Genomic DNA, 14,207 nt, shown 5'->3' on the forward strand with positions numbered 1-14,207 from the left:
AAGCACTTCATCCAACAACGGCTTGAACTTTGATGGAACAAATTGACTGCGTGCATGTCATTCATCACAGTTTCCATTAGAAATACTGATATCACTGACATCATTCCACACAGACACATTGACAGCAACACAGCAACACATTATCCATCTGTGATCAAAGCCATGAGCACTTCATGTCTGCAGCAGCACACAACCAAGACAAGGTCAGCGTAATCAATACTTTATTTTTTTCTACCATTTGAGCTTGACCAACAGATGTGATGTGACGAGAATTTATCTTAGTGCGCTATGGTCTATTCTAAAAGTAATACTTTTAAAAACATATTACTTATTACTTACTTTATGAATTACTTCATAATGTAATATATTACTGTGATGCATTACCCCCCAACCACTGTCCAAAATCTGTCAGCATGCACACAATCCACACAAGATGGTCACATCCATTGATTCAACACATCACTAATATAACTGATTACATGAGTGGGGTTAAAAATACAATGAATTCTGTATACATTAAGAAAACAATGCTTTTTTATTATGAGGTAATTTCCTTCTTTAGGGCTTCATGGTGTAGCTCACAAAAATGATATTTGAAAACCATGGAAATCTATTCATTACTAGTAGTAGTAGTAGTAGTAGTAGATAACTTTATAGTCCCTGTGGGGTTGTTGGGTTTCAGGTGGTACACTCAAATTTCATGAAGTGACACCATCATTGTAAGCTACCATGATTTTGTTTATACAGCTTTTCTTGCATGAACGATGTGAATGCCAAATTAACTGTGACACTGTGTGTTTTGTATTTGCCGATGGGAAATGCGACAACAGATGGGGCCTTTCAATCTTTAAACTCACTGGGAACAGTTCTATATCGCTATAACAGTGCTATAGGCAATAGGTATCAAATGCATCTAAGTTTATCTTTCTGGACCTTAGAGCCAAACAGGCTACACGCCATTCTTCAGGCCCTGCAAGCAAGTAGTGTTCAGTGCTGTTGTACTGGACACACTGGGTCATTGTTTGAAGACTTCTCGTAAATAAATTGAATTTACGCATTTAAATGCATTTTCTACGGTGGCTAACAGGGGCAAACGTACTGCAACGACCCAAAACACATGCAGGAGGAGAAACGAGCTGCATATTCACAAATGCTGCAGATTTTCGGACTTACCGGTGTTTTAGGACTTTGCTGGCGTTTTGGGACTTACTGGTGTTTTGGGAATCCGCAGTGTTTGTGAATATGCAGCTTGTTTCTCCTCCTGCATGTGTTTTGGGTCGTTGCAATGCGTTTGCCCCTGTCGACCACTGTAATTTTCAGATCTTATCACAAAAAAAGATGGTGTAGGACACATGTGGCCACATTCTTTTGCATACATGAATGACTCTTAAACTGTCCAAAGCCTGGCCCTAAAGTATTTATTTAGTTCTCTGGGATCATTTGTTCATTTATTTGGGGCCACTGTCACACTTTAAGTTTTAATCCTGTTTCATGTTATGACAGGGACACTCTACATTGACCGTAGGTGTGAGTGTGAGAGAGGCCTCGCCTGTGAGTGTGAGTGAGACCTCGCCTATCGCCCTGTGTCAGCTGAGATTGGCACAGTGCCCCTCGTGACTCTCATGTGGAGGATAAAGCGGTAGAAGGTGGATGGATGTTACAGCAGTGTGAGTCACAAAACTCTTCACACAAAAACACATGGACAACAGACACACTGTACAGTCAAACTCTAAGCACCTCTGGTGTATATGTTCTGTATCGTGACTCATACTACGACTGTATGTCCTGCATTAGTTAAGTGAAAGACAAACACTACACATGAATATTAATAATTTAAGTGAATTTTATTCTTATATTCACTTTGACTGTACTGTGCATGTATGCCATGTACGCCAGAGAGGAATTAAGTCTGAGAGCAGGAGACAACTTGCCTCATTTCAGGTATTATGTAATGCATGTTTTATCACTGGCAGCTGCTGCATAATCAAACTGCATGCTTAGGGAGCAATCGGCCCTGGGGCCATGATTCACCGATAAAAGTGGAGCAGCTTTTACTGTGAAGGTCCACCACATACAGTGATACCTGGCACATATCAGTTAAGATTGCTATGTTTCAGGACATGTGCATAGCAAGATAGCTGTTACACCCAAGTTAGGTTTCATCCATGTTTTATTGATTTAATTCCAAGCTGTCAGAATGTCACACCCTGAAATACCTGAAGGCAACTGATGTTTCATGTACTCTCTGCAGTACTTTAAAAGAGCTAGCAAGCAAGCGCTAAGTCTCTTTATAGTCTGGATTAATGCTTTTCATTGAGGCAAACAAAGGACAACTAAAACTGAAAGTCGGCATTAGTAGCTTTTCATTAACAGTTGAGTTGAGGCTGATTAAAACCAATCAGGAAGTGGCTGATGGTGACGGTATCATCGTTTTGAAAGACTAAAATGTAGCTTTTGTGCACAAAAATGTGCAGCGGTAGTTTCCACACAACATTTTCTTTTGCCTGCATTGTGGGACATGACAATGGTCGACAATGGTAACCCTACTAAGTAATGATGTCTGTCAGTCATCAGCAAAATAGAAGATGTTAAGAAGAAAATTATTTACCTGAGGTAAAACATTCAAAATGCACAGCATAAGTCTTTTCTTAAGAAATTGCTGTTTTTCCTTGCTTCCCCAATGGCATTAATGTTGTCAGTGAGCGTGAGTGTCTGTGCTCCAGGCTGGTTCTCGGCACAGCCGACTATGCTGCTTTGATCAGTCACACAATCAAGGTGCGTTATAATTTCATACCCACTTATTATAATACATTACAATAGGTGATAATAACAGGTCAAAACTCATCATTTAACATGATTATGGGGCCTCTTTGGGAAGACTCATAGATTTTGTATCCAGACACGGTTGACTCAGTTACAGTTGATTAATGCTGAACAATGATAGACTTAGACTTTTAGATCCTGTGGAAAGCACTCAAACATACACAGTTTAAATCCCTCATTTCTATTAAACTGTGATCTCAGCCTTTTTGCCTTGGCACATTGTGTAGTGCTTGAGTGATTTATATGCCTCCTCCATTTTGCTCTCAATTAAGGCTTGGTTACCCCAGGCAAATAATGAGCCAGTTTTGTCAGCAAAGAACGCCAAATGCCCCAGGGTAAAACCGCACCCCCAATTTTATCTGAAATGTACAGTGGATTTTTACATTCTCTCCCATTCACTCCCTCACACATTCAGCAGGATTTACCTGCAGGTAGAGAAGAATTAGCCACAAAGCCTGGAGCCAGTTGACCAGTTATGCACTGCTGATAGTGAATATTAAGTTTATATAAAATGACACACAAGTTTATATAAAATTGTGTGTTATAAATAAATAATTGGAGAACTTTTCTTCAATGCAGTATATTTATTTTACACACTTTAATGCCATTCGGACACTAAATAAAAGTCAGTATGACTAGTACAAATGACTTGCACCAAACGATTGTGTAGCCTATATTGTCCCAAAAATGACTCCAGAACACACAGAGACAGTTCTCACTCAGGCACTTATGGACTAAAAGCATCCCATTGCATCACGTTCTGTTAAATGCAGTGGACTCATGCAACAATTTAAAATGAAAAACAATTGAAAAAGCAGAAATAGTGATGCAGAGAGACTTTTCCTCATTTTGAGTTAAATCCTGTATAGCCTTTGTCACCTTGGTGCACTTTAGGAGTTTCTGCATCTCACACCTCTGCACACACCTCAAAACAAGCACCAACATTGCACACTCAGACTACTTTCATAAAGTATGTTTCCTATCTGCTAAAGAAAAAGGACACTTGACTCACAATATTATGAGTAGCTGAAGACAGGTTTATACAATCGATTACTAGCAACTGACCAGCAAATTTCAGTTTCTTGTGGCATTTGTACCACTCCCTACAACATTAATGCAAGCTCTAACAAGACCTAAATCAAACTGTAATCCTCTCTAAGATTCTCCTTTTTTTTCATTGGGAGTCAAATTTTAAAAGTTATGCTGCTGCCTTGCCTGAACCTGTTTTCTGTTGGCATAGGTGAAAACAAGCCTAAGCTACAGGCACCAGTGTAAAAAGAGCACACACTGTAATACCTGATGGATGAGCCTAATTGAAAAAAAAGTACTGAGAAGGATATCACTCTGACAATATTACTTGAGTTCACTAAAAAGAATTCCACTGTCACTGTTCAATTTCTTTTTTTTGTGCCCATATAATATTGAAGCATGTCCTGGTAGAGAGGGGGAAAAGAGGAAGAAAGGAATGTTATAAAATAATACACCACATGAAGAATTCCAGCTTCAAGAATTCCGGCATCCAAAATGTGACAAAAAGTCATTGTTTAGTATGTCGTCCAAAATCACCCAAAAGGTAATAGTTCAGTATGTTGTCCAAAATGTGACAAAAAAGTCATACTATAGTATGTTGTCGAAAATTTGACAAAAGAGTCATACTAAAGTATGTCATCCAAATTTTTACAAAAAAGTCATACTATAGTATGTCTTCCAAAATTTGACAAAAACGTTATAGGTTAGTATGTAATCCAAATTTTGAAAAAAAAGTCATTATATAGCATGTAGTCAAAATGATGACAAAAAAGTCATACTATAGCATGTCGTACAAATTTTGACCAAAAAGTTATACTATAGCATGTCTTCCAAAATCTGACAAAAAAGTCATACTATAGTATGTCATCCAAAATATGACAAAAAAGGCAAACTATAATATGTCGTCCAAATTTTGACATAAAAGTCATACTATAGTATGTCATCCAAATTTTGACAAAAAAGTCATACTGTAGTATATCACCCAAAATTTGACAAAAAAGTCATACTATAGTATGTTGTCCAAAATTTTGACAAAAAAGTCATACTATAGTATGTTGTCCAAAATTTTGACAAAAAAGTCATACTATAGTATGTCGTCCAAATTTTGACAAGAAAGTCATACTATAGCATGTCGTCCAAACTTTGACAAAAAAGTCATACTATAGTATGTCTTCCAAAATTTGACAAAAACGTCATAGGTTAGTCAGTCAGTCATCATCTAACCGCTTTATCCTCCACCAGAGGGTCGCGGGGGGTGCTGTGCCAATCTCAGCTTCATCGGGCGATAGGCGGGGTACACACGGGGAGAACATGCAAACTCCATGCAGAAAGGCCCTTGTTCCAACCGGGGCTCGAACCCGGGTCTTCTCGCTGCAAGGCGAGAGTGCTAAACACTACACCACTGTGTGGCCCGTCATAGGTTAGTATGTAATCCAAATTTTGATAAAAAAAGTCATTATATAGTATGTAGTCAAAATGATGACAAAAAAGTCTTACTATAGCATGTCGTCCAAATTTTGACAAAAAAGGCAAACTATAGTATGTCGTCCAAATTTTGACAAAAACGTCATACTATAGTATGTCATCCAAAATTTGACAAAAAATCATACTACAGTGTGTTGTCCAAATTTTGACAAAAAAGTCATACTATAGTATGTCATCCAAAATTTGACAAAAAAAACAATACTATAGTATGTTGTCCAAAATTTTGACATAAAAGTCATACTATAGTATGTCGTCCAAATTTTGACAAAAAAGTCATACTATAGCATGTCGTCCAAAATTTGACAAAAAGTCATACTAAAGTATGTTGTCCAAATTTTGACAAAAAAGTCATACTATAGTATGTTGTCCAAAATTTGACAAGATCCATACAATAGTATGTCATCCAAATTTTGACAAAAAAGTCATACTATAGTATGTCTTCCAAAATTTGACAGAAAAGTCATACTACAGTATGTCTTCCAAATTTTGACAAAAAAGTCATAGGTTAGTATGTAGTCTAAATTTTGACAAAAACGTCATAGCTATGTGAGTCATACACTTTGACAAAAAAGTCATACTATAGCATGTCGTCCAAACTTTGACAAAAAAGTCATACTATACTATGTTGTCCAAATTTTGACAAAAAAGTCATACTATAGTATGTCATCCAAATTTTTACAAAAAAGTCATACTATAGTTTGTCTTCCAAAATTTGACAGAAAAGTCATACTATAGTATGTCTTCCAAATTTTGACAAAAAAGTCATACTTACAGTATGTCGTCCAAATTTTGACAAAAAGTCATGCTATAGTATGTTGTCAAAAATTTGACAAAAAAGTCATAGGTTAGTATGTTGTCCAAAATTTTGACAAAAAGTCATACTATAGTATGTCGTCCAAAATTTGACAAAAAGTCATACTATAGTATGTTGTCCAAAATTTTGACAAAAACGTCATAGGTTAGCATGTAGTCCAAAATTTGACAAAAAAAGTCATACTATAGTATGTTGTCCAAAATTTTGACAAAAACGTCATAGGTTAGCATGTAGTCCAAATTTTGACAAAAAAGTCATACGATAGTATGTCGTCCAAAATTTGACAAAAAAGTCAAACTATAGTATGTTGTCCAAAATTTGACAAAAGAGTCATACTATAGTATGCCTCCCAAAATCTGACAAAAAAAGTCATACTATAGTATGTCGTCCAAATTTTGACAAAAAAGTCATACTATAGTATGTGGTCCAAAAATTGACAAAAAAGTCATACTATAGTATGTTGTCGTAAATTTTGACAAAAAGTCATACTATAGTATGTCGCCTAAATTTTGACAAAAAAGTCATACTATAGTATTTTGTCCACAATTTGACAAAAATGTCATAGGTTAGTATGTAGTCCAAATTTTGACAAAAAAGTCATACGATAGTATGTCGTCCAAAATTTCCAAAATTTGACAAAAAAAGTCATAGTATAGTATGTCGTCCAAAATCACTCAAAAAAAGTCATAAATCACCTGAAAAAGAGCTTTAGAGACAAACAACCATTCATCACATTCACTCTCACACCTTCAGAAGTCTATCAATAGTAGATTACCCATGACTTCACAGACCTCAGCCTGATTGACTTGGTCAGTTGGTCAATTTAGAGTTGATTAAAAACAGATTAAAAACATCAGCAACAACAAAAATAACCAAAGTTACGCAATACAGCTTTAAGGGATTTTCAAGCCAGTCTTTTCAACCGGGTTTCCCTCTCCATTCATTCACGTCCATACAGCTTCTTGCTTTGTTATCACAGCCTCAAAAGTGTGTACCAAACACAGTAGCGGTCCAACAAATGATGTTGAGATATTTCACACATGCCGTGTTGGCAGCAGAGGTTAAAAAAAAAAAAGAAAAGAAGAAGAATTGTTTACACAACAGCCTGATTTTTCGTATTTCTCATTTATTTATATTTCCTGATTGAAATGTATTGTAAGGTCATTATTTGTCATTCATCACATTACATGGCATGATGCACCAGTTCTACTACACCCATTTACAGGAGGAATACACGGAAACATACACAAGGTTTTACAATGGGGGAAACAGGGAGTTTAGCTCATTGCACTTACAACAGTGAATGGAACACTTTGAAGTCATTTTTAGACTCTCAAGCTTTTTCTGTGTTATATTTTCACCCTCTCTTCATCATTCAGTGGGTTTATTATTATTTTTTTTTTCTCTCACACATCTCCATTAACCAGGTCTTTCTCTCTCCATCCTCTTGAATACATTTGTCCACCCAAAAAAAAACATCCCTCAAAATTACATGGAAGCCAGAATATTTTTTCCCTTTTTTGTTTTTGCTATCATCTCATTTTACAAACACAACATGTATAGAAACTCTACACAGACCAATGTTTTTTTTGTTCTTTTTTTTTCTATTTAAATATCCAAATACAATTTTTTTTTTCTTTCTTTTTTCTTAAATGAGTTTGAAACAGTCCCGCACGAGCCAGCCACACAACTACACAATGAGATCTTTGTTATTTTTTAATGGTTCAAATCAACAACTGCGCTCTGGTTTTGTTTACGCTGTGCCGCGCGCGTGTGTGCAAAGGCCTTTCTCACGTGCCCCCGTGTGTGTGTGTGTTAGTATGTCTGAGATTTATACATGTTGTACAGAACATGTCCTCCATGGCATTTACATGCTGTTTTCAAAGCAGACTCTGGTTGGCTTTTGTTTGGTATTTACACTGGGGAGAAAAACTAAAAAAAGATTAAAAAAGGATGTGTTTGGAGGGAGGGGGGGTTGGTGTTCAGGTCATGCACTTGTAATTTTACACTCATGATTCGTTACGGGTGAAAGATGAATAAACGCTCCCTAGTGGTTTGACAATGGAATGATGGGTTTTTGCACATCTCAACTGTATTCCAGTTTAAAACTCGTTCTCTGGCCTCTGACTATACGACGACTGGACTGTCGGCGCGACCAACAGCAAGAGCAGCGGTGGCGACAACTACTGCGCTGCACGCTATGCTACCTTTTGGTTAAGAACACACACGCACACGTGCGCACAGTCTGGGTTTCCCAAATGCGTTCAAAGCTGCTTTCAAATGCAGTCAAAATTCATTTTTTCTTTAGTTTTACTCTTGTGGCACTAAAAGGTTTGTCCTTTGACAGTCGTCCTCACGTGTATGACAAAGAAAATGTACACCTACTCGCCACAGAGAAACACCGGGAACAAAAGCATCCTTATTGCTGAGACTCCAGGCGCTGGATTCAAAGACAAGCCAAGCATTCTAGGATTTGAATTATTTGAGAGGCCTCCTCTGTTGTTCTATTGCCAAGTAATCAACAAAAGAGTTCAAAAAACTAAACTGGGAAGGAGGCTATTGTGATTTAGAACGCAACACTTAGAGCGTTGTGCGTCAAACACCTCTGAGAAACCAGGACTGTGGCTTTGTGATTTTTGCCCACTGGTGATTGCTGTGGTCTGACCTGAAGTCTACTGTGTTCCCGGGAACAGACAGACAGACGGACACCTTTGCACAGCATAGACGGAGACCACGACTGGCTAGAGGGCAGTAACAGGATGGCTTTCGTCAGTAACTAGTATTGTAGAGTAAAAGCCCTTGCTACTATGCATATTTAAGTCACCTTCAGTGGCTGCATTTACACTGGAGCAAAAAAAAAAGGTGGTGGTGCCATTCAAACATTAGCCGTCCCTTTATTTAAGGAAGGATTGGCGGGGAAAGCGTGGACGCAGCTCTTATTTCTCCACTGCGATGCTTCATTTAGTCGGTGTGTGCTTTCCTGAGGAAACGTGATTGAAGAACAACTTTTTTATATTTTTGTAAACTTCCTAAAACATTTGATGTGTCATCAAGGATGTCGGTATTGAAACAAGTTTCCTAAAGCTGAAATCAACCAAAAAAGAGATTGTTTTCTGGTTCGGATCGTCTCATTTTGGCTGTGCATATTCCAGCGATGATAGAACATCTGTACAAACATAAATCCTCAGTCCGTGTCTATGGAACGTAAAATCTCTCTTCTTTCTTCAGCCGTATCTTTCTATCCACCCCCTTCTCTCTCTCAATATGATAAAAATAAATTCTCACACGCATAAAATGATCTGATAAATCTTTCACAAAATATATATATATATCTGCACAGGCGCAGTGATTTGTTGAGCTGTGCTAAAATAAAACCTTTTGAGTATCGGGGGAGTTATGGGATGTTTTCATACTGCAAAGAACATTTTTAAAATGTGAATTTCCATAAATAATTTATTTTTATATATCTATCTATCTATCTATATATATATGTTCCCTTATCATAGCATGCTGCTACCAAACTGTGGTGTTTTATGAGGTACACATATTTTTGCACAGTGTATTTCGATGACATCTCGTGTCGTGGCAGTGCACCTTGAGACACTTGCATTCATTTACTTTTTTTTTCGCAAAGCACAACAACCACCTATAGCTTATAGATTTTGGCCCACGGTCATAGAAAGAAAAGGAAAGAAAGAGCGAGGGGAAGCTTTTCATGATCACCCCTGAGCAGACACCAGTCATAAAAGGGAACATATTCAATCTATTTTATTATCTAAATATGTCATCTATTCATATATAGCTATATATTGCTCTATAAACAACTGTTGTCTATATCCATGTGATTAAAACTCTGACAAGCTTCTGTTTTGGACGTGAGGGATATTTCACTGCTGCTGCTTTTGGGGAAAAGGCTAATTCTCATTTTGTAATATGAAGAATTGACTTTTGTTTTTTTTGGTTCGGTGGAAAACGAAGCGATCAAACTTTGTCAGCCCATAATTCCAAAACCGTCCTGAATACACATTTAGTAAAGGGGAAAGGGGGACCCTGAACATGCCAGGAGAACACAATACATAAACCTCTCTTATTATTATTATTATCATCATTATTATTATTGTTATTATTATAATATCCTAACTTACAGGTGACTTATACACAGACAAATTCACAGAATCTTCTTACTTGGATCTATGAGTAATGTCAAAAACAAAACACTCTTGACATTTTGAACAATGTGATAAATAATTATTTGCGTGACTCTTCTTTTTTTTTTTTTTTAAATAAAAAAACAATTCTCCCTCTTTCGTCATCATGCGTCTGTTTTCCCAAATATGATAGATTGCATAGAACGACTGGAGATGAGAGGTCGCCTCTTCTGCCCACCATATTTGTTGATTGAACTTGTGTTTTTTTGTTTGTTTCGTTGTTTTTTTTTTCCTCTTTTCCACGTGAGGTGATGGTCATTAAATACACGCATACAGACCTCCACACACATACATACAAACATCAGGAACAGGAACAATATAGAGGTGACTTTGAGGTTTTTCTGCGCCGGGTGGCATGCGAAGGTTTCCCAGCGAGCGTTCACACACAGACAATATACAGCAGAAGTTGGTTGGTTCGTTGGTTTTGCTTGAAGGCCTTGCGACGTTTTTGGCCCCCGACAGAGTATTTTTTTTTTTTGGAGTACTGAACCGCAGATCCCACAATGCACTGCAGGAGCGACAGCAGGGAGAACACTGACCTGAGAATTTTCCAAGACAACTGACAGTCTGAGAGAGGGGGTTCAGGGGGTCGGGTTTGCAGGTTCTGGACGCCACCACAGATAGAAAATGAAGAGTTTAAAAAAAGGTGAACGACTTTGTGACACAACCAAGTGTGTTATTTTTGGTTCCTCAGTCACACGAGTGCTGATATATACATTTATATATATATATATTTTTTCTTGTTGTTGTTGACACCATTAGTGAGTGTGCTTTCTCGTGCTCTGTGCACATTCTGACAGACTGAACACACACACACACACACATGCTGATACACTCTGATGTGCAGGGAGCTTGATGAAGCCTTTTGCAGACTCCTAATACATAAACGTCCATCTCGGAGGGTCAGAAGAATCACATCCAAAACCCGAAACCCCCTTCCAGTGACGACGCGGGGTCCAGTTTCCCGTCGACTGGTCTGCGTCTCAGTGCCTCTCTGCTGCCCTGCAGTGCTTTCACATTAGGCTCGGCCGGTCGACGACGTCAGTGTTTCACTGTTGGTCGGAGGAGAAGATCTGGTCGGAGTCGAACCCGTGGTGTCTCGGCGAGCTCCTGCTCTCCGGCGTGCTCGCTCAGCGGTGGTACAATGTGGTTGTACGTTTGAGATGGTCGCGCTAAAGTGAAACTCGTGGTAGCTCAGTGGTCAGTTGGACAAACAGGCAACACGTTTCTGTTTCCACACAAGATTGTGCTCTTAACGTTCTCTCCCACTATTGCTTTTATAATTATTGATCCTAAATAAGAGTCGGGGGGGGGGTGGGGGCCTTGATAAAAAATAAACATAACATAAATTAAAAAAAAAACGTGAAAAAAAGAAGTGAAAAAGTATAAATGAATGTCACTATGGCCAGTGTTCCAGCTCCAAAAAAAAAAAAAAAAAAGAGCACGATGAAAATGTGTTTTACATGATGTTGTTAAAAAAAATACAAATAAAATGAAACCTTCACAAATGATTAAGGCGATTCTGGTAACCTGCGACATAAACAAGAGGCAACGAAACAAGAATAACGAGAATACGATAAATGGTAACGACTGGCGACAGCCGCGATGTGGGTGGAGCGTTTGGAGGAACCCCGCCTACACCAGCACTGCAGGTAAATGTTGTTTCAATGGCTTGTAATGGCTGAAAAACAACCCAACCACATATACTTTGATACCAGTCAAATGAACAAATATAATAACAAACAAAATAAATAAATAAATAAATAAACTAGAACGTCTCTCACTCCTGTGGCCATGTTCCTGTGTTGCTTCAGTAATCTCTCTTCTTCTTTGTCGTTATTTGCGTCATCGAGCTTGGATTTTTTATTTTTTTTTTTTCCCAGTGTCTTTATGGCCTTGGTTAAGTCATGATGAACAGTGTAAGGTCTTGGATATAAAGTTTCATGCATTCCAAATTCCTACTTTTTGTTGTTGTTTTTTTTTAAATCCACAATACACTTTTTTTTCTGTTTTCTTTTTAAAGACATGGCAAAGTTGAGGATCGTCGGGTGGGGGATTAGAAAGAAAGAAAGGAAGAAGACTCGGCATTCAAGAAACACAGGGAGGTGAGGAAGAGGGGGAGCAACAGGTTCAGTTCCCATCTGGAATGTAAATAGAAACCGTGGAAAGAAAATGCTCGCCGACGCACTCCGTCTGTGTCGGCGACATCGCTGTCGTCCTATTCATTCAAAAATGACACTTCCCTCTTGTCAGGTGATGTAACAGGAGGTCTTCAGTACCAGAAAAACCTGCAGGACTTTAAGAGAAAAAATAAAATCCATTCCCACTTTTTTTGTTAACTTTGAGACGAGATAGAAAAGAGGAGAGGAGCTGGTTGATTGCAGTTATTCCATCTATGAGCACAGGACTGTCACACAAAGATTCTGACGCACTCAGACGCCACCTTGCCTGTGGTTAAGTTACCATTCTCCAGTTGTAGAATAAGATCATCCCTCTGTTTTCCCTTCATCGTGGTTTTAGAGCTAAATCCTCTTGGACGTTGGTACATGGACTCCGATGGTGACATCTGTGTCGGTCTCTGGTGACGTAAGTGTCCCCTGTCTTTGCTTCTGTGGGGAAAGAGCAGCGCAGAGAAACCTCTGCTTCTCTTCTTTGTTCACTGAAGGTGCGGGGATGGATTTCACTCCTACACGATGTGGATCCAGAGGCTCTGCAGCTGTTTGATTTGAAGTCTTTGCCTGAGAATGCTGGATGAATGGAAACAGTCCTGCTGAAGGTGGATGTTGACCTGGAATGATCTGTAAAATAAACACAATAAAGAAAGAAAACGCTATTATCAAATCGCTACGGCTGCGATTTCATCGTTCAGTTATTTGCCAATTAAAATGCAACGCATACATGTTGGAACAATTCATATCTTTCAATTCTCACATAGCGGTTCATTTTTTTCATATACTTGTTTTAAATCTATAACACGGTAACTGTTGAACTGAAGCTCGACTTTTTAGATTATGCAGCATTCACATCACAATCAAGAAGTATTATGCGGACTGTTCGCCCACATGATGTTGGCAATGATTCACGATCATTATCTCAAAAATAACGATGTTCTCAAAGGTTTTAATGATGTCTTCATTACAGAGAACAAAGAAACCAAGAAATATTGGCATTTAAGAAGATTAAATAATCATAGAGACTGTTTTATATTTAAATGTTTAAGCATTCATGGATGACCATGGATAGAATTTCTTTATGACTTGTGCTCACAAAGTTCTCTGTGTATAAAAGAGTCGACAATAAAGACTTTTACAAACTCTCCACTAACAAAGGGCTGTATAGTTTCCTTGTGTCATGAATTACAAAAACACATACATGAAGGTGACGGTAGCATTGAGCTGAGACGGTGTAAAAATAAAGCTGGCCACTAGGTGGTGCTTAAGCTGAAGAAATGCACCATGGACCTAGTGAATAATTAGATTCAGGCTCTCAGGTCACACAGTAGCAATTATTGTGCACAAGTCACAAAATTTGTGTGTTTTTCTTTTCTTTTTGTTCATAAAAAAGAGCCAAGTGAACTTTGACCTGTGACGTTATTTCCAAATTTTTTAACATTTATGTAGTTGGGGAAAATGAAAAACAGTTTTCATCAGATTGCACAGGATGCTGTGTGTTCTCAGGGTTAATGATGTGACTGAGTTGAGTTGAACTCTGTTTTTACCAATAACATTCATTTGGGTTTCACTCCAGGTTTAAGAGCCTCTTCACACTTTGTTATTTTAAAACTGCATACAGTACATGTGATTCATGTATCATCTGGATGTGTGACTAAGAAATAGTTATACCATATG

At 38.0% G+C, this 14,207-nt stretch overlaps 1 protein-coding gene across 3 annotated transcripts in view; it reads right to left on the reverse strand.

Annotated features, from left to right (window-relative positions):
* Positions 1–12,212: 12,212 nt before the first annotated feature.
* Positions 12,213–14,207, reverse strand: part of bsna (bassoon presynaptic cytomatrix protein a) — an 81,493-nt gene continuing 79,498 nt past the window's right edge. For all 3 annotated transcript variants that reach the window (XR_006361321.1, XR_006361320.1, XM_044038594.1), the window contains one exon: positions 12,213–13,157. The gene's annotated coding sequence lies outside the window, so the exon portion shown is untranslated. The remainder of the gene's footprint in view (positions 13,158–14,207) is intronic.

Source organism: Solea senegalensis, linkage group LG11 (genome assembly GCF_019176455.1).
Source record: "Solea senegalensis isolate Sse05_10M linkage group LG11, IFAPA_SoseM_1, whole genome shotgun sequence".
In the NCBI taxonomy this organism is placed as follows: domain Eukaryota; kingdom Metazoa; phylum Chordata; class Actinopteri; order Pleuronectiformes; family Soleidae; genus Solea; species Solea senegalensis.